The sequence below is a fragment of the Calidris pugnax genome, unplaced genomic scaffold (assembly GCF_001431845.1).
Source record: "Calidris pugnax isolate Ruff unplaced genomic scaffold, ASM143184v1 scaffold95, whole genome shotgun sequence".
NCBI classification, from domain to species: domain Eukaryota; kingdom Metazoa; phylum Chordata; class Aves; order Charadriiformes; family Scolopacidae; genus Calidris; species Calidris pugnax.
The window spans coordinates 5,582,176-5,606,615 of record NW_015090885.1 but is presented as its reverse complement, the minus strand read 5'-3'; the positions used below and the strand labels follow the sequence as shown (position 1 = coordinate 5,606,615).

At 38.8% G+C, this 24,440-nt stretch overlaps 1 protein-coding gene across 2 annotated transcripts in view; it reads right to left on the bottom strand.

Annotated features, from left to right (window-relative positions):
- HTR1F (5-hydroxytryptamine (serotonin) receptor 1F, G protein-coupled) overlaps nt 1-24,440 on the bottom strand; it is a 114,516-nt gene that overhangs the window by 51,910 nt on the left and 38,166 nt on the right. For both annotated transcript variants that reach the window (XM_014947153.1, XM_014947154.1), the window contains exon 2: nt 13,031-13,131. The gene's annotated coding sequence lies outside the window, so the exon portion shown is untranslated. The remainder of the gene's footprint in view (nt 1-13,030; nt 13,132-24,440) is intronic.

Sequence of the window (24,440 nt, the reverse complement as noted above, 5' to 3'; positions counted from 1 at the left end):
GTGTACTTATTAGTGAAATAGCTACTGCTTATCCGTGATAATGCTTTTGAGGCATACCTGACTGAACTGTAAAAAACCCATCTGGTCAAGTGCTGTTTTAATATGCACAGATGCTGGCTCACAAACCACCATAGGTTGTTTCCGTAAGCTACAATTTAACTGTCAAGATTTAATTAAGAAATACATCTGAGCCTTTGGAATAAACAGGATATTTTGGGGGGGGGGTTGGACAATTGAGCTGTGTGATGTGGCAGAGGCTTAAAAATTTCTGCACTCACAGAGTTGTCTTTCCAGCAGTGACCAGGGGCAGGATTGCATAAAAACCAAGCTACCAAACCCCAAAGCATCCACCTTACTTATAATGCACATGCTAGTTTTACATCATTCTCACCATTTTCAGCCACGTTATCTAGGTGGTTTTTGATTGTATCAACCTGCGTGTTGCAGGCTTGAAAATCCTGGGAAAAGGATACTTTTTATGGCACTATAAAATCACTGCTTTACTGTTACTTTGCTGTTATATGAAGATTATTACATTCCATGAAAATACATAACAGGTTTAATCTGAAATAAGATGTGGGGTTTTTTCCAAGCAAGCTGTCTGGCAGGCAGCAGGGGATAAAGAGAATGTTTATTTTAAAAAATTAATAAACGTTTTTTAAAAAGCAACTACTAAAGCTGACATAAATGTCAATTTTCAATAAAATTTGGAAATAGTGAACCTAAAGGACAGCTTGACATCACTCATGGACATAAATGAATATAAATTAAGAAATGTTTCTGCTGTAGACCTCGTGTTAAAACTAATCACTATTTACTGTATCATCTCTGACTATAAGAAGGAGGATGCATTATCTGTTTCACTAATGCAAAGCTAATTTTAGCTTTTGAAAGGCTGGAGTAAAAGACCTATAAAAGAATATGTGCCCTGACTGAAATCTGAAGGGACATTTTAATTTGTTTCTGTTCCATTAGTTCTGAATAAATTGTTTTGAAGCAAATAATAAATTCATGTAAGTACTAATTTTCAGATCTGGTCCTAAACATTCCATAAGAAACCATTAAAGGTTTCTTAAGAAAGCTTTTTTTTTTTTTGTTATTTTTAAAATATAACAAAATAGGGGAGAGAGGTGTTCCTTTTTTTTTTTTTTTCAGTGTTAAAATGCCATTGTGAAGGTAGTCCAAGCAAGAGTTTTCAAAATTCAAGTTACCTTATATAAAATCTTTTTTTTTTTTTTTCAGTGTTAAAATGCCATTGTGAAGGTAGTCCAAGCAAGAGTTTTCAAAATTCAAGTTACCTTATATAAAATCCATATGGTTGTGACAGACTCATTTAAAATTTTATGTATTTTATGTTTAATTTTCAGGGCTGTAAGCGTGTTGGCTGGTCCCAGAGTTTTATCACAGTGGAAGAGAATCCTGAACTTGGATAAAGTTTATGAGTTTTAATTTCCACTACTAAAGTGATCATTTCAAGGTAAGTAATTTAATTTAGAACTGTTTAGAGATGAAATGTGCAAGCAAAATCCTCTCCTTTAGTTTTTTCAATCTATATAATGCATATTCAGTTTGAGGCCTAAAGTAACAAATTCATCTTTTAGCTAAGCAAGATAAATTACAGAGAAATTCCACTGGAAGCAGTGGAAGTACCTGCCAGCATATTTTTAACATCAAAGGACATGCCCTATTACAGAATTCATGAGACGCTGGCTATGAAGTTATTAAAACTGCAGCATTCATTGCCACAGAAAGCTGAAACAGTCAACAATAAAAATAGATTGAAATCGGGTGGTGGCAAATTCATGGATGAAGATCCAGCACTGTTATTGAACACAATGACTCTACCTGTAACCTCCATCTCAGGAACTTTTAAGCCATTTTGAGTAGGACTGTCCTGATGTGACTATGGCTGGAGGCTGTCACAAAGGTCTGACCCAGTAACAGCAGGTCTTTTGCACCTCGCTGAAAGGAACCTGAGTAGTGGCATGAAAGATCTTCTTTCTGTTGGTTCATAATTGTGAAATGAAAGGGACAATGTTCTGTTTAGTGTCATGGGATCCTTCTATTCAAGCTGGAAAGCTTTTGCAAGATGGTTAATTGACTCAAAGAATGCTTCTAAGCCCTGGAGAACCAGGATGAAAAGTTTTCTTCTCTCGTGTTCATTTGTTCTGCAACAAACAAATGGTGTATCTTGGGATGGTGAAAGACTGAATCCAGCAGCATTGTCTTAATTACGGAAATGAAGAGCATAGTTGCAGTTGAGAACTGAAAAGTATCACCTGCAAACTGTAGTCGTACAACTGTGCCAAAAGTAGCAGCTTCCCATTTGGTGAAGGCTTCTGTGCTGAGGTTAGCTAGAGGCTCCAGTTGTTTCCACCTATCAGTGTCATCATTTGTTTCACTTGCTTCTGCTTTAAGCTTTGCTTTTCTTTAGTTGAGAATAAGTGAGAGCTCTGCTATACCAGAGCTCGTACCACACTGAAGTATAAAAACTGTCATTTAACGTGAGTCATTTTGTTTGTGCATCTCATGAGTGAATAACTGAATATAAGATACAAGTTTCAGCAAGTTAGCTCAGCACTTCAAAGTACAAAAAGCCTTTAGTTAGCTTGATTTCCTTAGGTTTTCTTCTATATGCCTTGGGTTTTCATACTTAGATCCTAAGATAAGCTCAGGAACATGGATAATTCCCTGTTTTCCACAAACTTATGATTTTCCCTTCTGCAGGATAAACTGCTAAACTTTGCCACTAGCTCTTTCTACCACTGAATTATTTAAGATATCAAGAAATGTTCTTCAGTATTTTGAAATCAGAAGGCTAATTCGTTTGAAACAGGCATGGCTGTACTTTGTGCTTCTGCTACGCTGTGCACCTTTGTGTTTACAGTACAAGTGATTGTAATCAAGCCACCCAGAACTGGCAACAGCAGCAAGGCACCAAAGCCCCAAACACAAACTCTCCCTTGGCCGTGGCCACCTTTTCCTGAGGCTGCAAACAAAATGCAGAGAGTACAGGGTTCCTTCAAATCCATGCAAAGTTTTCTGTGTGGGGGTTTGTTGTGGGTTTTTGGTTTTTATTTTCCCCTCTGTGCTTTCCGATAGGGGCAGGCCCTGATGAAGGTGCAAAGATTCTTGATGGAAAAGTGCTATTCATATCTCCTGGTGATTGTCTTTCAAAATCTAGGCAGGATAGATCATACGTGAGGACTACTGTTTGCTTTTCTCCAGGGACAACTTGCTAACAACTTGAAAAAGAACTTCACCTTTCCTGTGCATCCCAGGTCAGTCTGTTGTTGCATTTGGAAAAAATCCTTTAGAACTACTAGGGTGGAAGGACAGGGGAAAGCTGGAAAGGTTGGAAAACAGGTATCACCCTGGGAACTGAAGTCCCACTCTGGTGGTCAGGGGTCAGAAGTGAGGCAAAAAATAGAAACCACTCAAACAGGAACAGAGATTTTTGCATGTACGTTTTTAAATCCTGCTTATCATACTTGCAACCACTGAAGATTTCTGGTACTGTGGTTTAATGTAAACGCAGGCTGAAACCATAGCTTGCTGGCAGCAAAGAGGGCTGTGCTGGCCCACCTGCTTTTCACACTGAACTGAGGTTGTTCGTAGTCCAGCTGTTTTCAAAAGGTTTGAAGCCACACTGCTTAGCCAGCTTCAAGTCATTACGTATGACCCAAGGACAACTGAGAACAGGAAGATCTACATGCTGTGTATAGGATAAAACAGTTGCTTGTGGAAATTCTTTTAGGGATGTCAGTTTACAACTGAAGGTGTGTTTGATGGAGGGCAAGTGTAAACTATTAAATCCCTACACATGCAGACTTCAGTTGCCTGGCATAACTTCAGTTTCTGAAAGACTTCACTTAAAATGTTACAATTTGTTTAGTGAGGCAGGACCACAATTATTTTCCAAACCAGTTTTCCCCAAGCCTTCAGTTTGCCTGCTTATACTGAAAGCTCTTTGGCAAAAGGACCACTTAGTACTGTATGTTTGTTCAGTACAAGATGGGTTTCTAGGCATTTGAGCAATTATGAACAAATACCCACTCCAGGATAATTCTATGCAATGTAGTGGACAGACTTCATATTCATGCTTTTGTACCTTAGATAGAGTCACGGCTTATGCAGTGCAGCAATTAAGCTGCTGATTACAGTCCCTGGTTACAGGGGCGTGCTGAGTGTCTGATCCTATGTATGACATACATCTGTAGCCTCCAAGTAATGCAACTGTTTTATGCTTTAGAATCATAGATCACAAGTGTCGAAGGCTGGGGCTTATGTTTGTGTGCCTTCAAAGCAGCAAGGGAGAAAGACAAGAACAAAGTCCAGAAAGAGCAACATCTCTGAGCTTGTGAGGAAGAACGGCAAAACTCTCAAGTCTTGCCCTTTCTTCTTACAGGTCAGTTCAAAATCCATCTTCCTGAGCAGCATCTTGGCATCCAGCCACCAGTGTTGTTGCCAAATGGTCAGTTTCTGTTATTTTAAATACCTGCCTGAATCCACACCAGTTTTCTCAGCAGCTTCCTCATTTTTATGTAGTGGTTCAGGACCATAAATGCTAAAAATTACTAAACTCTAGAAATCATTTTATGGAGACAATGACCAAAATGTCTAAAGACATGAAGTTCAAATACAGCTTTAATGTTTCCTCCTGGACAAACATAGCTTTTTTGTATTTTACAGTTGCCTTTTTGTAAGTTACAATAAAAAAATGTAAACTGCTTAATGATGCAATTAATCTTAAGAATATTAATTATATTTTCAGCTGGCAATTTCTGATTTTAGGCTTCTTCCTATCTTGCTGTTAGTGTTTTAGATAAAGTTAAATGTATTGTGTGTGTTTTAAGACAAGTCCTTGTCCAAAGTGAAGGAAGTACAGTACTCATTTATAACTGACCTCAGAGAACTGGACATTTGTTTGCCTGGTCAAGTAAATAGCAAGTCCCTTTATGATCTTAATGAGTGCAGACTTAAATCTGCATTTCCAGACTGGTGCAGGGATAGGCAGAAGTCTGATTAAGACTGTACAAAAATTTCCATTCCAAAGCCCTTTTTTTTTCAGGGCTGTTTTCTCTACTGTTCTCTGCTCTCTAAGCTAACCTTAACCGGCTGGTTGACATTTTCAGTCTGCCTTGGGTTATTTATTTCTTTTTTTAACAGAAGGAAAAGAAGGAAAAAACATTTCCAGGAAATATATGTTAGAAAATTTTCCAGGAGCCATTTTTCCAGGGGAAGACATAGAAAATTTAAGTCATTTTGCCAATATAAAATGTCTGTGAATATTTTTCTTGATGAGAAATTCTAGAAGACTTTTACGACCTTGACATTTGACATGGGATAATCTTGTTGGGGAAACACATGGCCTTGGCATCTTTGTGAAATCTCAGTTAAATTTGAGTTACTGAAAAGAAGATAAATCCCAGTATGTACAGGCTTAGTAAATTCCTTACAGATTTTTGACAACTACATTCTGCAAATAATACTTGTTTACTCATAGGAAAAATACAAGGTCGTGGGGTTTTTTATCCCATTTCCAGGCCATCAGCAGTCTCTTAGCTGCTCCATCACCTCTAGCATGTCAGCAGTGACTCTGAAGTATCATGCTTTGTCAAACCACTCTTTATTAGCAAATTAATCTTTGCAAACTGCTGTGGGTTACAGCCATATTAAGAAATCCTGTATTTAGAATAAGTAGTATTTTCAATTGGCTGTTGTGCATTTTTCCTGTGTATAGATATTGATCTTTCTTTCCAAAGACCTGAAAAATCCCAGGAGAGAAATTTCTAATGATAGGCTCAATTAAAAACCAACACACTCTTTCAGGACTTACATACGAGCTTTGATTTTCATGGGTTATAGCCCTTAGCTATAGACGAGGCATACAAGAACAGAGATCTCTAAAAAAACTCCAAAACTCTGCAGCGAGGACTCTTAAAGTGTGCAACAGCTATCACCCAGATGAACTCATGGAAATTATTACTTACCAAAGTAAAGTTTACCAACTGTTCTTGAACAGATCATACTACTTCTTCCCTTACACTGGGGAGATTGCAAAAAGATTTACTTTATGAATCTTTTTTTTTTTTCTTTTTTTTCTTCACTATGTTTCTGGTAAACTACTGTTCTCCCTGGAGTTACCCACTCCTACTAAGTAAGAAAGTTTTATGCAGCTGTTTATATAAAAGGAAATTAAACTCTCCAGTTTTCTAAATTTTCCAACTACTGTCAGTGGGATTCATCTCTCCTGCTTTTAGCTGTCTGCCCTAAGGTAAAAATGATGTGATGCTTTTACCTGTGCTAGACAGGTACCCTTTGGCACCTTAGGCACTCTTTATGGGCAAGGAGTGAAGTAACTACCAGGGTGAGATTGAGCTGACCTATTTAGACCAGAAGACTCCCTCCTTACGAGTGGCTGTTTCTCTCCATTACTGCAAAAGGAAGCTTGGAGGGATTGGTTCAGGTACAGATGTCTCTCTTTGACCAGATGAATCCTACCCTAAATTTGCAGGTACTGATGTTCAAGCTTTGACAGAGAACAATAAGGGATGTATGACAATTTTTTGCTGGGAAGTTTGTGTTATCAACCTAGTCAGTAGGAATAGATTCTAATGCAGCATTGTTCTGATGCTTAGTATCCTAAGAATCCAACACTGGAGGCATTTTGGAAAGGGAAGGAGATGTCTTTTCTGTGAAATAGATCCGGGTGCCACAGAAAAGACCTGTATTACTATATCACAGAATCACAGAATCTTCTAGGTTGGAAGGGACCTTAAAGATCATCTTGTCCAACCGTCAACCTAACTGACAAAAATAGACACCCACACAACAAACAAGGAGCATCACCATCACTAAACCATACCTCCTAGCACTACATCAACCTGTCTTTTGAACACCTCCAGGGATGGTGCCTCAACCACCTCCCTGGGCAGCCCATTCCAATGCTTAATAACCCTTTCAGTGTAAAAACTTTTCCTAATATCCAGCCTGAACCTCCCCCGGCGTAACTTGAGGCCATTTCCTCTCGTCCTGTCGCATGTGACTTGAGAGAAGAGACCGACCCCCACCTGTCTACCCCCTCCTTTCAGGGAGTTGTAGAGAGCAATAAGGTCTCCCTTCAGCCTCCTCTTCTCCATATCTTAGGTCTCTCTATATCTTAGGTCCTGAATAAAATCCCAAATTTGAGTGTTTGTCTGCTGAGCCTTTCAAAAGGGAATCTGCTGAGCTTTGCTGTATCAATCCTATCTTCAATAACAGAGCTTGGTTTGTTTCAAGTAAACATGCTTAGGTGATGACAACACCGTGTTCAAAGCAGGGCACAAATTTATCAGTGTATTGTATTTACCATCATCTTTAGAGTCTGAACAATTTTTTCCCCCAACTATTATAAATGTATGTATTTTACTGAAATAGCAATAACTTGCCTTTCCTTAGCTTAAGTGTAAATGACCCTATTCATCTGTAGCTAGAATTGTCCTCCCCAGAGTACACTGACTTCAATAGAATTACAACTTGCATGATTTCAGCTGATAGAGTCTTCTGCAGCTATAACCTAAAGAAGTAACATATTTCTTGCAACTCGTGATAAAAGAAGCACTTGGCAAAGGTCAGCTTTTCAGATGTCTTGTAGAAATGTCATTAAGTACAATCTTCTGATAGGTCTTCTTCTGCCTCAGTGTCTGTACCAATTGTCTGGAATTTCTGATTGAAGTGCAGCATCTCAGTTACTTTAGCTTCAAGTTAGAGGGTTCCAGTATAATTAAAATAACCTCAAAGTCAAATGTAACAGGTAGGAATTTTGATAAAACTCTTTGAATGAACTCTATTATATGAAAGTAAAACAATTTTAAAATTATCAGTTTTTCTGAATGTAGCTAAGGCTCTAAGATTTGAGCGAATATCAGGGAAAGTCCTAAGTATTTGAACAAAAAGGCTATTATTTTATATTAATGAGGGCAAACACTATTCCAAAATGAAATACTTCTGCAACCAAGGCCTATCTGCATTTCAGTTTTTCCATTTCTAAATCCTGTCTTTTATCTGTCATGATGACTCCTTGTTAAGGTGTCAAAAGACTAGGTTAGTGCATATGTTCATGGAGTGAGGGTACAGAGATCAGAGAAGAAACCAGATGGCCAAAACGTTGCTGAGAAAAAACATATACCTACTGGCATTGTTTCTGTCTGCAAACTCCAGGAATTGTTTTAGTTGAGCTATCTACAAATAGGGAATTGCTAGTATTTATATGGTGACTTTCTGTGTGAACATCTATGTTAAAAACATCTAGTTTTCAGCTGGCAGACTGCTACAAAACAAAAAGATGGCCAGCAGGCAAGTAACAGTGGTCAAATACTAAATCAGTTAAAAAACACACAAGCATCCCTCTGTGTATTAGATGTGAATCAGTTGTACAGCAAGATGATAAGCTTATGTCTCTGTCTTGCTGGAGGTGCTTGTGGAGGGAAGTGAAATACTTCATGACCTTGAGGTTTCAGAGGATGCTTGCACACTTTACACAGGCAGCAACATGAGACCTTGATAGGCTGGTGCTTCAAATCTGCATTATACTGCCCTTTGGGAAGGACTAAGGTACCAGAGAGTCTTCTTGCATATTTTAGAAGATTCTGTGAGCCCAAATGATTTTCTGCCTTCATAAACATTCAGGATGCATTGTCCCAGATTGCAGCCTTACAGAGATCTCTGCAACATCGCAAAGGTGTCTGGATAAGAGGCGGCTGCCAGGAGATTGGGCAGTAAAGAACAGACCAGCTCTGAAGAAAGAGCCAAGGGTTGAGTTACATGGAGCACTGCAGAGATTAAACTCCATCTCATATCCTCAGCTGAGGTAAAGATGAACTGGTATCAGGTGAGTTTGTTGGTCATCATGAGCCTCCAGGATGCTCTAACCACTGTTTGGTAAACTTCAGGATTCTCAGTAAACTACAGTCAGTTGTTTGTATTGAGCTGAGAAAAAAACAACCCTGCAAGTTCCAAAACTAAAAATAAAATCAAATATAATCTAGACAGCTTAGTATATGATGTATGTCCCAGAGAAGGCATTATTTAGCACACATTCTTATGGACCACCCTTAGCATAAGTGATATTGAGTACCCTGTAAGATCACAAAGGAAAAAAACAAGTTTGGAGTACATTCAAGGGCAAATAGATGGTGAATATTTATGTGAATTTCAAAAGAGGAAGTGGCATAATAAAAGCCTTCCTGATGCTGAAAGATGCTAGTGCTTAATGCGTTGGAGAAAAGATGCAAGAATAGCTTGTCTTTTTGGAGAACTGCTGTGGCAATGTATTCCAAGGACAGAGACATCAAAAGCTAACTGCAGTCCATTGAACTAGCTTCAGTCTCGACCTTATTGAGGTATAAGAAACATATTAATAGTCTACAACTACGCTGGTAATTTAAATGATAAATGATGATAAGTACTTTTCTACTTTGTGCCTAAGCTTTACTCAAAGTCTTCCATTAAAATATATAATTAAGTATCTAGACAGTTGCATTTTGATTCACATCTATTGCCAAAACAATATATCTTTCAGATAAGCCTTTCATGTATTATTTTTAATAATAATGTTTTAAATTAAAAGACTGCTTCCATCAGAATAATGAAGCAAGATAGCCAGAAAATAACTATGTGCCTGAGCACAGAAATTCATTAAAATAAGAAAAACCCATGAAATAGTAATGAGAATGAGAAAAAGTATTGAGCCTCTAAGTGGACAATACTGAAAGCAGAGACTGCATTTAGGGCTTACTGTATGGGAGGGCCTGTTTTCTCTTTTCAGAGATCGTTCTCTGTTTTTTTTTTCAATTCTGAGAAATCAAAGAAAATTTTGGCAACTCAGTTACTTTTACATTGCCATAGGCATACAGGACTTTGCTAGCACAAAAACCCTGGAACTGATAGTTCTATAGGAAATACTCCTTTATTTTACTTAGTAAGTATTAGTATTCATTATATCCCTTCTCCCAATACTAAAAACATACAATTATTTAATAATGAAAACCACCACTGTTTGAAGAAGTCAATTTAATGTAATCAAGGTACTCTGCTTTCTGATTTCCCTGAAGGTTTCTACTGAAGTTGCAGGTAGTGCATGTGTTACCTATGTTTATCTTAGAAATAGGTTTCCCTTATAAAGCCTTTTTTAAAAAGAAAAATTTGAAAAGGTGCTGTTTTCCTCATTAAAATATTTTTACCTTCTCCAGAACGTAAGGAACTCGCATAGTAAGCACTAATGAGACACATGCTCACCTTTCGGTTGCATTCCCTTTTCCACCTTTGCTTATGTTATTTCTTTTCCTCAGCAAGTCAGCTCAGTATTAAAACAAAAAAAAAGGGGCACTAACATAACAGTGGTACGAGCCTGATACTTGTCTGCATCCCTGCCTGTCTGCTGGGCTGTGCTGCTGCTCTTGACAGGAATACAGAGAGGGCTTACGGGAGAAGCTGACGCTCCGCATACATCCAGCCAGAGACAACTCTTACAATTCTGCTACCTGGCTCCATCCACTCCTGTGACTATGCAAAGAGAAAAGGTTCTGCCTGGGACAGAGCAACCCTTTCCTGCTGGATCACAGATGGTATGAAAGTGCTTTATATGACACAAACTGTTACAAAACTTTTCGGTGCGCTAAAGCGGGCTGTCAAGACCTGTTTTCTTTAAGCTGCCAGTCTGTCATTGTCTTTTGGAAACTAGCGTGCAGCCAGCAAACCCACTGCCATCAAAAAAAAAAAAGAAAAAAAGGCCTTTTTATACTTCCATCTTCTCCCACCAGGTAATTTCTCTCTATAATGTCAACTCAGGCATTATAATAGAATTAATCAATAGCCAAAATTTCTCTTGTGCTAGATGCAAAACAACAAATAGTAAGAAGAAAGTAGGTTTTAAAAATGGTAAGAGGAAAGCAGAGAGAAGCTTTCAAACCAAACATTCCCCGCACCTGAATCTGACGAACTGCCCAGACACAGTCTAAAATTCATCCTTTTCGGTATGATGAGCACAGCTGTGCTGAGAGGCATTAACCCCCTACCTGCATTCAGTTCAGATGCTGCTGACTTTCAAAGCTGAACCCAGGATGGACCAGAGCACGCATTTCATGCAGTTTAGCACACAACTCCCAGCCTAAAACTCTGTTAGAGACAAAGACTATTATCTACCTTGCTGTCTTCCTGAAGCCTTGACAGTTATTTTGTCTTGTTACGTGAGTCTCATTACAGATATACAATGAATTTGTCCTGATTTTCCATGCATTCTTTAATCACCTTTTTAAAAGCTAAATTAAGCAGCAATGGGGTGAGGTCATAGATCAGAAGAGCTCCCATTCAGCATACACTTCCAGTATCTGATTCGTTCATCCTCTAATTTGGCAGTTGGAGGAATTCCTGCCAAGCTGAAATCCAACTTAGAAGTATAAAGTTGTCTTTCTGTACATGTTTTTCATGGCAGCAGGAAAGACTTGCAAAGGCTGCAGTTGGCCTGTATTCTGACCAATTTTTTCACTAAAATCTGAATGTCTCATTAAGATCACCATGAAACAATTAGATGACTTTATTATTTTCATCATTTTTTTCAGTTACCCAGTGACACTTTTTAATTACTCTTTTATTACAAGCACAGCAACCTTGTCTTTGCCTCTTTCACTGTAAAGTAACACTTTGAAAGCACACCTTGCCAGATCTTTCAGATACCAAGAGTGCGGACACAATCCTGAGAAGCTAGGACTCTGAACTTGTGTAGATAAAAGCGAGAGAAAGGAGTACTATAACATGTGAAAACATCAACTTTGAGGCGTTTTTTCTTCCTCTAGCAAAAAAAGTAATGAGATTAAATATCCTAGGAAGAATGTCTTCAAATGTCCAACAGTGGCACATTGTTCTACTCCCTCTCAGTATGTGCAATTTTCAAGTCTGCTTATGAGCAATCATACTTCGTGTGCGTTTGCATGGGCAATTGACTGCTGAAGATTTTAATTTCTTTCTTCTTTTTTTATTATCCAGACATGTCAATATTGAATGACAGTCTTGTCTCCTGATAGTGTTGCAGGAACTTTTACCCTTCTGTTTTTAAATATTTTTGTATTCAAACCAGCTGTAAATGCTTTATGAAATGTTATCATTATGGGAAACAAGAATTTGGATATTTCATCTTTCATGTTGTTAAAAAACCTACATTTATGTGCTATGGGAAAAGTAACTTCTTTGAGAGACTACACATAGCAAAAGCAGAAATAAAAACAAGCATATAGTGGCATGAAATGGCCACAGGCCAACATAAAAGCGAGAAAAAAATCTCACAAAATATCTTTGTGATGAGCTAACATCAAAAGATTTTAGGTTCAGCTAGGCACAGAGAAATTTGGTTAAGCAAAGTAATGAGTGCTGCTGTGCTTTTCATCTTCGAAATGTCTTACAAAGGTTAAGTCTTTAAAATATATCTGTGAAATGAAGCGTTATATTGCCACCGTTGTTTTTTTCCCCTCAGTTGAAGTGGATGTTGAGTGTCTAAATGTCCAAGGCCGTGGAGAAGGTCGGTCAGATCTAGGACTGCAAACTAAGCTTCTCCTGTAGCACCTGAACCACTTAGACTGTGCTGGATGTTCTCAGTTTATTCAATTGTCCCTCCATTGGCAACTGCCCTCCTTTCTTTAAACTAATTGTCCTTTTTCACATCATTTCCCTGGCTGGTCTGCAGCTTTCCGTTGCGCTGTGTGTACTCAGATGACCCAGTTAAGTCTGCAATAACCCTATAGGTCAACCCTTACCTGGCTATGTTTGCCTCCTCTATTGCTTTAGGCTTTTCACAGTGCAGACTTTTCTCTCTTTCTCCTGCACTACTTCACAGAAAGGTCAGTCTCACAGAGCTCAGCAAAACTCTCTGTTCAACATGCTTTGCAGAACCCCTATGGATGACCCAACTTAATGAATCTAATTTCCTTTAAATTGGGTATATCCTGCACAAACACACATGGAGAGTCTCTACATACGAGGGTAGAAAGCAACTCACCATTTCCTGTGCCTTGGAAAAGATGCCTCTGTGCCAGAAAGTCTGGGGATTGATCTGGAAGTAGGAAAACCACCCTTTGCAACACCAGATACTGTGAAAACCTGTGAGAAAGCAAAGAGTCAGCCTTGGACTTTTCTGAAGATCAATGGTCAGTAAAAGAAACAGGAGGAGAAAGAAGTCTGTGCTGTGTAGCTAAACCAGCAGATTTAGTGTATCTCATGCTATTAGCACCTGAGAGCATCTGTCAGGTGCTAATAGTCAACTCCTATTTACTGCAGAGAAAAATGAACAAAAAGAAGACAAAGTGAGAAAAGAAATAAGGAAAGATCATTGATTTCCTGGAAAAAAAGATAAAACCTAATGATTTTTCACGTATTATCGAATAATGTGGTAATTTATCCAGAATATAATTCTATTAATATTTGGCTGTGACTTGGTACCAGATGAGTTCTCTTACAGCTCAAAGCTGTCTGGGGCAGGTTTTGAGGATGGTTACAGGCCTATTTGTTGTAACATCTACATGATATTATGGCCTAGGTGCTAGGATAGTCAGTGACATGGTTTGTTGATGTTGTCAGCACAACTTCAGGAAGCCTGGGTTTCACTGTTGCTAGAGGAAGAGCAATGGCCAGCAAGACACCCAGCAAATCATGAATTATAACATCAATCCTGTGTGTATTGAAAAAAACATGGAAAAGTTAATGCTGTTAGTATTTCTGCACCCATGCCACTGGTAGACACGAGACTTAACATTTTTCAAAAATAAGTTTCCTTCTCTGTACAGAGCATTAACCTTCAAAATCTAACTTACTGGCAGCAAAAATAGAATTTAAATAGTAAAACAAGCACTCATGCTCTCTCTCCTTGCCTCCCCTCCTTTGCAATGCAGATTTCTCTATCTCTATGCAAGGCTAGGAAGGACAGAAGGTAGAGTGACCAGCATGACCTACTACGGCAATATGCAGCTCTAAAGACATGAGAAATAATGTACTTAGCTGTATCTCATTAAGCATCCAACCGATGATCAGCAACAACTGATTGAGGCAGAGGCAGAATAGCCCTCTTGCTTGATTTTGCTTGGAGGTTTCAGCATAACCATTGCCTGCATCCTCTTCCCTCAACACATTCCATCATACAAAACTATGTTCTGTATGAGAATGCAAGAGTTTACAAGAACTGGGATAACTTTAAAAAATCTAAAAATACTCAAAGGGATTTCTGTCTTAAGGAATGGGGGGGGGGAAGCTGGTTTTAGTCCCTGTTTGAGATCTTGTGTGCTATGTTTCATTCCAAGATAAGAAATTATACGTATCGGAATGTCTAGGAAGCAACTACATAGCTCAGAGATTTCGTTTGGCTCTTCTAGGAAGATAGGGAGAGACTCTGTTTCTTGTCAAACTCTAAGTCCTTTCAGTACATGCCTTCCATTTACAGTCTATCCTTTTCCCATCCTCCTTGCCTTCCAGCTTCTCCATCTTCATATTTTCATCCTCTTTATCACAACTGTGTATTGTGCTCCCTTTTTCTCTCCTGGTCCTCTAATGCAAAAAGGAATATTTCTGCAACATATGTGCTCATGCCGTCAAGAATTTCCCCATTGGCAAGCCATCAAATGACCTCATTCTTGTGCGAATGGGGAGAGAGTGTCCTCTTGAAGGGGACTGGAAGGTCACCTGGGTGCTTAGATCACTCTTTGCACCTTGATATCTAGCTTGGGGTCCTGCCGCGCATTCTGCACAGGCAGATTTGCAAACTGCCTACAAGCCCTTATGAAAACCTTGTCTGGATGGGAAGGGAGGATGGATGTGGGAGTCCTTGTTGATGATACAGCAATATGGATGAAGCTGTTTTACCTCCCATCATTTTCAGCCTAATTAAAATGTAAATACCCTGGGCCTAGAGGTTCAGCGCGGGAACTGAACAGACATCTCCAAGGAGAATCCTCCATAGCCAGCAGGTAAAATTCATATGGGATCGTGCTTTCTTTTAGCTTTCTAAGAACATAAACACAAAAAAAAGAGTAATGTTCAATCAGTAACTGAGGCTGGTTTTAGAATAGTGATTCCTATAAACTGAGATTTTACAAAACTGCAGAAATAAGGACTTTTGGAATCATTGCTAAGTAATTTACAACCAGGGTAATTTTTGCTGTGGTAGAACATCCCCGGGTAAAGGGAAAAATTAGGAAATCACCCGAAATCATATGAACTCACTATTTTGTTTAATAAAGAGAAGCCAAGATTTTAACGGATGCAGAGGGTTATGTTGTACCTATCGGGACTTAATATTTCTAAACAGAAATAAACCTCTTTTTACACAATATAAAATCATTTTGTCTGCTCAAAATCCCAATAATCTCAGTTTATGTGTGGTGGCAACTACCTTTAGGAAAGTAGTCCAGCAGAAGTAATTCTGGACCTGAGTCCAACTCTGAAGCATATTTATTGCTTCCGTCACTTCTCAAGCCTCAGAGTTCTCTTGCTTCAAGTCTGAATATTTATTATGTCAGGTCAAAGTCTGCCAGTAGGCAAAAAGCAGAACTATCAATTCCAGTCCTCTTTCCTATCAAAGACATTGATATTATGAGGGCTTTGTGGAAAGCAGTGGAAAAAGCCTTGTGAAATGTGTGGAATATGAAGGCAAGCTTTTTTTGTAGTTGAAAATAGCATCTGCAGTAATTCCATGACAAGACTAAAAGTGACTTTCTTACCATGTGGAGGATGCTTAATAAGACTTTTTAAATGGTATCTTGTGCTGAGATAATTATGGGAAAAAAAACCAAACAGCTTTACTTGAATCTGACAGCTGTTTTAAAAGCTCAACTGGCAGCACCATTTGCTAAAGTGCAGAAGACCTAGGTTCAGAATCACACACACACAATTTTTTGTTTTCTCAAAAGCCAGCAGGAACTGGAGGTGGCATAAAGAAAATGACAGCCTTACTGCAAAGGCGAAGAGAAATCAATCTGCGATCTTGAGCTGAGTTTGTGTTTCCTGTGTAAAAGGGGAAAGGAGTTAGAAGTAGATAATATTTCCCCAAATGTCTCGATGTACATAGTTGGATGAGAATTCTCTTTTTTCATTAGATTTACAGTGACTGCATCGGATGTGCCAGAAAATGACGGATCAGTACAGTCCTATAAATCCTGAACACATATGTAGCATATCTTTTAAAAAATATCTTACAAAACAGCCTTCCAGGAGAAGAAAAAGTCCACAGTAATGACAGCACACTGACAGTGCAATAAAGAGGAATTTGTTATTCAGACTGCAGGGGTTGACAATGACCAGAGGGCAAATGCATAAAATAGGAAGGAAGAGCCTGTGCTCAAATGTCAAAAATTCCCTGCCACAAATGAAAGAAAAAGAAATATGCTCAAAATGTGTTTACTTGGCATAAGCATAATAATGGTGATAAAAAAAGATAATTTTTCTGACCACAATAAATATTTCTGGGCTTGAAGCTGATATTACATAATATTGAAGCATAATATTACGTATTATCTGTGTGTAAATAAGTGATTCCTTTCAAATGTTCATTGCCATGAAATGAAAATAAATATTTGCTATCCGATTGTGAAAAAGGTGGCAGCAAAAATGAATGTGAACAGTAAGTGAAGGGTTAAATATGTAGGAATGTCTTGTGAGTAATCTTTGTTGACAATTTTGAAGCCACCATTCAATTCTATAAGCAAATCTGATTATTTTCATTATTTCTTTTATTACCTAAAGAGGATAACATCTACTCACAGGTACGACTACTTTTGTATGAAATTAATTTTGCAGGCATAAATTGCACCCTCAAACAAGATCGCAATCCACAAAGGAACAGCAATAAATTGAAAGCCCAGTTGTTTTTCTGAAGTTATTTCATTCAAAACAAACTTTCCCATGCAGTCTATCTGCTTTTTATTTTTAGTTCTTCCTTCTTTGTTATTGAATGCTTTTGTAAGAAAGAAGGATTTTTGTTCTGAGTTTTTCTTCCCCTGGTATCTCCCATATGAAGTTACAATCCTCTGATAGCTTGTATGAAGAGGATTAGGACATGTCATCTCTAATTGCAGGTGAGGATTTAAGGCAGGGATGGGCAGGAGCAGCAGAAAAATGAGGCTGCCTGACCTGTCTTGCTTCAAACTGGATGGTTGCTTTGCTTCTACCTCTGCTGCTCCATGAAGTTAGTCTGCCTTCCACAGCTGTCCTCATCTTATGGCAAGAAAAAATTCGTTTTCTTGAACATGATGAAAGACTAGCTTTTCTGCAGAAAGACTGATTTTTCTGTTGTATGTTGTTGCTAAAAATCCATTTTTACCACGAGGACTACACAGAGTTAGTTGGTTCATCACAGCACATGAGAAGTAGCAGTTGCAAACAGGAATGACTTCTAAACTCCAAAAAAAATTGCCAGATTGCAGTTGTGGAATTTTATTTTCCCCCTCCGCAAGTATTTTTTTGTTTCTATTAGACTGTAAACTTCTGAGTACTTTCACTGTATCCTCACATATATCATACAAGTGCATCCTGTGAGTGTGGAAATGGTAATGGTAACGTACAGAAGCCCTAACCATCTGCAAACATTACTGTTACTTAATGTCAACAAAGGGTAGGAATTTGAGTAATAAGTTTAAGGAATTACATAACTTAAGTAGCAATAGAACAATATTATGTCAGCATGTATTTCCCCCTCTTTTGCTTCACCAAGAATCAATTCTGAAGCACAAATCAAAATAATGGGTACACGTTTATGACTGTTTAGGATCCCAGGCGTTGATTAACCATGACTGAGAGAACTTTCTCTCATAAAGATAAATGTAATATCATAAAGAACCTAAAAACTCCTATGTGAGCCAAGGAACTACTTGGAAGGGCACTTTATCTTAGCCCTAACTTCTTTGATGCATTGACATCTAAGGAGATAAGACAAAATAAGCAAAGCCAAGCAGTCAGAGTTGCTTTGCACTTCTCTGTATAGATCATTCCTCAGTAAATTGCCTAAGTAGAGGAAAGAAGTTAACATAAATGCCTCCTCATCTGCTTTTAAAAAAGATTCCTTCCTTTCAAAGCTTACTTTCTTCAGGCCTTGCAACAAGGTGAGAAAGTGACTCAGCAGTTTCAAAAAATGGCAAAACTGAGCCAGAGGGAATTTAATTATCTGCAGACATTTAATGAAGCCACAGAGTCACAATTTTCAGGACTTGTCTGTCAAACCTTGACAGATCAGGAAACTGAAAAGGAAAATTTCTTGATTAAGACTAATAAAGAGCTTGAACTTCATTTTCAAGGAGAAAAGATGTTTTTTAATTAATTAAGACATGGAAATATGCAGTAAAACTACCTTCTTGTCTAGCCTATCAACAAAGTTGTAACTGGAGTTCTACGTCTCTGTCTGTCCCTCCCATGCCAAATGTTAGGCTTTCGTGTTGGAGATGAAAATTTCCTAGGTCAGTTGGAAAACAATGTGCGATTTATTTAAGGAAAGAATTAAATGCCTCAGTCTCCTCAGAATTAAAGGAAAATAACAATTTCAACACACTTGTTGGTGTAACATGCTGGTTCTTGGTCATCCAAACTCATGATTTACACCAGTATTTCTCTGTGACAGCTGTGTTACTAAAATGACTTAGGTTTTCTGTCATTTAATCACTCAGAACAATTCTAGTGAGGAAAAGTGGGGATTAACACACAGAGGACAGGGCCTAGGAATTTAAAATTTATATGCCATGTCTTGACTGGTATAACAGGTAGCCTAAGTATGTTGTCTCTCTCACAAAGAAACGTCTTACATATCAAGGGCCTATCTTTAAAGCAGGCAGCATTTTAGTCCTATATAATGTTCTTTTACCAAAGTGATCATATACCTCAAACTTTCCTGAATCGGTGACTCTGTTTTAACGTATAGCTGTTGGTGATGCAGGGCTTAACACAGACAAAGTTCTTGGAAAAAGAAAGAAACCTTGCTGTAAACTTTACGAGTGGCTCGGTAACTGATTGGAAGACAGACAACTTTGCTGTTGGTTCATCTTTACTATCAGAGTTTGGGGCACTGGACACTACAACGGCTTACAGAAAACTGCTCAGGTTATTTAACTCCTTTCTTCCTGATGCGGGTGCTGCTGTCTGAATAGCTTTTGGGGAAAAAAATTCCTGTGTGGGGCATAGAAGTGACGATGGATATAGCTGGGGCCCGCTAAAGGTACTGATTATATTTTTCTTCCCAAGAAGGCAAATAAACAGCTTTAGACCTAGCATAAGTGGTCTTGGGAAGTGTTTCTATTATCTTTCACTGGTTTGGATTGCTTTCTTCTTGGGTATTTTTTTGAAGACAAACAGCTTCAGCAGCCTAGGCGGGGAATATTTCCATCATTGTTTGATGTGTTTTTCAGCAATGCTGGGATGGCACTGGAACAGACTTCAAGAGCTGCTGCCAGGGAGGTGCAGAGAGAAGAACGTGAGCAGGATGTGACCAGAGTGAAAGCTCCCCCTCAGCTAAAGCAATTTCTCATCAGAGTTTCCTCAAAGTTGCAAGAATGTACCAGAAAGAACCACCTCTGCAACTGATATGGCTTAACAGAAAATGGATACTTGTAATGGCAGGTACCACTGTAAAAAGAAGATAGGGTATGATTTGGGCAATCTAAGAATCTCAACCTCTACTCAATATTTTCAAAATTGCCTGGTGTTTGTGAGGTCCTGATTAATACAGCTCCAAAGGATGCCACTTTCAGAAGTAACTTTTCAAACAGATTTATTTAATGGTGATTTGCAAAGAATTGCTCTCCATTCTGCTGAATTATGTTTCATTTCAGGACTCCAATCTGAAGCCATACGTAAAAGCTGCAGCAGTTTAGAAAAATTAGCCAGCAGCCTGGCTGAGCTTACATCTCAAGCACATTGTTTTTATATGCTGTGATAAATCACTTCTTACCTTTCTGCACAAAGGGCATTTTCTTGTTAATGTATCTGAGAACATTGTAGAGAGGTTTGTAATTAAATAAGGAAAAGGTAGGACTTCTTTTATGATGAAATTAATTTTTAATGTTATGGAAAACAAGAAATTTTGAAAATACTGTGCATTGGTTATTTTTACTTTGTACCTGAAAGCTGCACAAAAGTAATTGTGTTTCTCTCTAAAAGACAGTGAAGTGAGAAATAGCCAGCTTTCTTTTGCATTGAGGACAGAAAATTTATCAAATAGAGAGACTGCACTTTTAGGTAAAGATGTCTGGATTTTGCCTGAATTAAAATATTTTCAAGGACGAGCTTTCCAAGGTCTTTCACATAATCATGTACTAAACCACATCTTTCTATCCATTAACAGTGTCTTTGCTTCACAGTATGGTTTAGTTTAAAAAAATTATGTGTTATAGTTCAAAAAACATGCTGTTCAGTTTCTAGCGCCAAATATATAAAATACCCTCCTCTTCTTTATCCTTCTCCAATTCATGGTGGTCACCTTAGTGTTCTGCCTGGTTTTGATTAAAGATGAGGTACAAATCTGATACTGCATGGTAATTACTATATTCCAGTATAAGTCACAGACCATTGCTGCTATTATTTATTCTCAGACACAAACATTCATCTCGGCAACCTCCGACTACAGGCCACAAATTCTTGATGGTTAGCCATTTTCTATGAGTAAAAGTACATTATTTCTCATTTGCTCCAATTGCTGTGGGCCACCTCGCCCGTGACAGCCAAGATAGCTGCACTATCTGTTACCCATTCTCTGTGGAAAGATTTCAAATTTTCCAATGTGCTCTTTCAGTATGGATCAGAAACCAGATAACTTTTTAATGTTAAGGTTTGGTCACTTGCACCTCATCCAGTTTCTCCCTGCTTAAGTAAATGCGCACACCCACGCATTCATCAGATCACTCTGCAGAGAAATGTTCTTTTTTCCTTAGAGTGGGTGGGGGTACCTCTGCACACTTGAGCCTATCTTGGCAAATTCCAAGAAAAAGTGAATGATAGACCAAGGAGTTTATTAAATGCCTTTTCTGAAGATTTTTCCCACTGTGAAAAAAGCTAGATTTACTTAATTTTATGCAAAACCAGAGGCTAACGTGGAATGGAAGTCTACACATAAGAAAAAAAACCAAAACAAAACAGCCCCCAGCCCCCTAACTTTTTCTCTCAAATCTATTTAACGTAGGAAGAAGTTGACTGCACCAAGTTACTCCATTGTGAACTAGTGAGTCACTGCCTCAAATCTGTACTTTTTAGGTTCTGGCTGATGCATTCGCAGCTGAACTTTTTAGGGTTGCCAGTTCTCTGCAGCAGATGTGTCTTGCAGAAAACTTGGGAATTTCAAGACATATCTCACCAATTTGCCATGTATAACACATCTGAGAAACTGAACATCTAACAATAAGGAAAAGGAGGTGGAGGAGGGCAATACTGATCAGACAGGACCTGTAGAAATGCTTTCACCTTGTTAGAACCTTTTAGGATCTAAAACTTATTAATTTTTAAATATCTGCCTTGAAGAATATACGTGCTATAAGTAGTAACAATGGGTTAAAGCTTTTTTTAAAGAGGTGAGTAAATCTGTTGATTTGTTAATGGAAGAATCCGTATAATCTGTCACAAAGTAGTAGATGTTCTTCAAAGAAGACAAATACAATGCTAATTACATGACATTTCCTGCCATATCTTACTAATGAATAAAACATTAGGTAAGCAAGGAGGAGTCAAAGAAGGACAAGAGGCTTGAATGAGGCATGCATTTTCATTGGGAGGTGATAAAGGTAGGCAAAGCTACCATAATTAACCATAATTAAAACAGGATTTTTCACTCCTTTCCAGCACATGGAAAACAAATTTTTCATTGTCATGAGTCTTGCTTTACATCACAAATGATAGGAATGTACAGGTAGCAGGAAAATCAGTCTTCAAAATCTGAACATTTTAAAATGGAAAAAAATGCAATTGATTTTAAGTACATAGTGTTCATGCAGAAGATTAGCTAAATCAATTTTATACTGAAAATATGTAAGTGCTCATAGAGCATTTTGCTGGGGAGTAAGAGAATATTTTCTTTTTTATTTTTTATGAGAACTCTATTGCACTCACATCACTATAAATTTTCCACTATTGTGTATAGACAGCTCGAGAATTTGAAGCCAAGACTTGATGCTGCAAAATTTCAGATAAAAGCTGTGAGGTAAGAGGGCAATATGCAGAACATCTCACAGTTTCAAATTCAGATTCCCACAAAAAAAAAAAAAAACACTTTTAAGCAAACCAGATGTATAATGAAAATGCAAAGAAGTGTTTCATGTCATTATTTTCCTCTCTTAAATCTCAGGCTCATACCCTCCCCCTTGGCTTCTACAGACACAACTGCTTACTTGTCAATCACAAGTAATGCTTCTCTTTCTTGAACACCTTTCCACCACCTCTTAAAATAGTTTCCAGCATTGGAGTGTGGTACTGCTTAAGCCAGAAGTCATAAGGGCTAACCAAATGTCATGTTATCCTGATGAAGAGTTAAGGAAGGACTGCAAGCCTGGCTGGTCAGGAGGAAAATACTAATGGAGCACTGTTTTTTCCCCTTTGTGTGCCACATTTCAGGTTAGCAGTCTTACAATAGCAAATCCCCTAAGCAAGGAAATTTAAACAGGAATGATCCTGGGGTTTTTAAGACAGGCCCTACTGTTTGAGGCTTCTTTTAGCCAAAGTAGCACCTGTCAAGGCTTGGACACCTGGGTGTGTGTTTTCAGAAATGTGTGTCCTGATAGTTGCTGTCACTGTATCTTGCATCATGCGATGCAAAAGAGGTCTGACACGGGCCCCAGGGTGGTTCCTGTGAAGACTGAGACTGCTCCAGAACTGCTCCTAGCAAGTGCTGTCATCTCCATCTCCAGCAGCATCTGATCTGCTTGTGGGGACTGTAATGCGAAGCAGACCAGCCAAAATGTGGCTGTGGCAGGCTTTATTTTACTCGAAAGGCATGAGGTGAACCAGTATCCTCTTCTACCCTACTGAGCTTGTTCGTCTCAAGCTGCTTTGTCTGGGCAAGAGGCACAGCAAAGACAGGAACTGTGATGCAGCAATGGAAGAGTGCTAGACAGGGGGATCTTGCTAACCCTCAGCTTAACCATAACCTTCAGGTTAGGGAGGATTCTGCAGAAGAAGACTTTGGATGAGGAGTGGTGGAGTGGCTCATAACTAACTGTGCGCTGCTATGCATGTTGCTGAGGATGTGGCTAATGCTAGTATTGGGTTTATGATTTATGCTTAAAGAGCCTGAGGAAGTAAGTTTATTTGTAAATACCACAGGACCCACATGGCCAGATGAAAGGTAGCACCAGGGAGGGTTACAGGAGAAAGGTCTCTGTAGTAACTAATGTCTTGGTTAGTACTGGAGGCAGTGATACCTGAGCCAGAATATGCTCAACGGTTTGTCAGTGGTGAAGACAAAGTTGAAATCTTTGATCCCAAGGATGAGGGTCAGGTCTGGCTGAGACATGGGAGGGGGAGGAAAGAGGGAAGGATAATGGTGGGGTGGGAGCAAGTCACATTTGCTGCTCTGGATGTTGCATGGGAAATAGGAAGGAGGACAGTGACTCCCTGCACATTGTGATTCTGCACTGCTGGGTCAGCCAAATGGGATTTACAGGACTCCAGCAACAGCAGAGTTGGAAGCTGAGCATATAATTTGAAATGCCAGTTTAACGAATGCCTATAGCTCGTGCTGATCTGAAGACTAAGATTTGTTGCTGGTTACTGCAGGACTTCTGCTGACAAAACCCACTGGCATATGGGTGCTTTTGCAGGAGGAAGATGTCAGTGTGCTCTGGTTTGGGCTGTACTTCAGGCAAGGATTACAGTTAAGGAGCTGGGCAACAGGGTTCAAATAATTATGTTTATTTTTGCCTCCTAACAGGCTTGCTCCTAAGAGCAGGTTAAGGAAAGGGTTGATGATAAAATAGAGCAGCTGGCTCCAGCCATGCAGGAAGGATTGGGAGGAGGGTAGGTGCAAGCAGGGGTGAATGCTGGATGCTGCCAGTAAGAGCAGAGTTTCAAGGGAGGCTGCTGTGAGTGGGGAGAGAAAAAACAAGTGGAAAAAAGGAAAGGTGAGGGAGAAAAGCATGAGGGAAGAGACAAAAGCCAAAGACAATTACCTAGGGCTTCTCTTTTCATTTCTGTCCTCCTTATTATCTTCTGAGTTCACCCTGACTTAATGCTTGTCCCTCAAAAACTGAGCATTCTACAAGCTACGTCTTTCCCTTATGTTTACAGTAAATGATCTGATGCCTGCTTAAGTGACCCAGCCACCCCTAGCATCTTGAGATCACTGCAGACTCTTTTTCTCCTGTGCTTTTAAGCAGATGGGCCTTTTGTTCTGAGCATTTTAAGTAAATACTTTTATGTTGTGTCTTCAAATATCTGGATATATGAACTGGAATAGT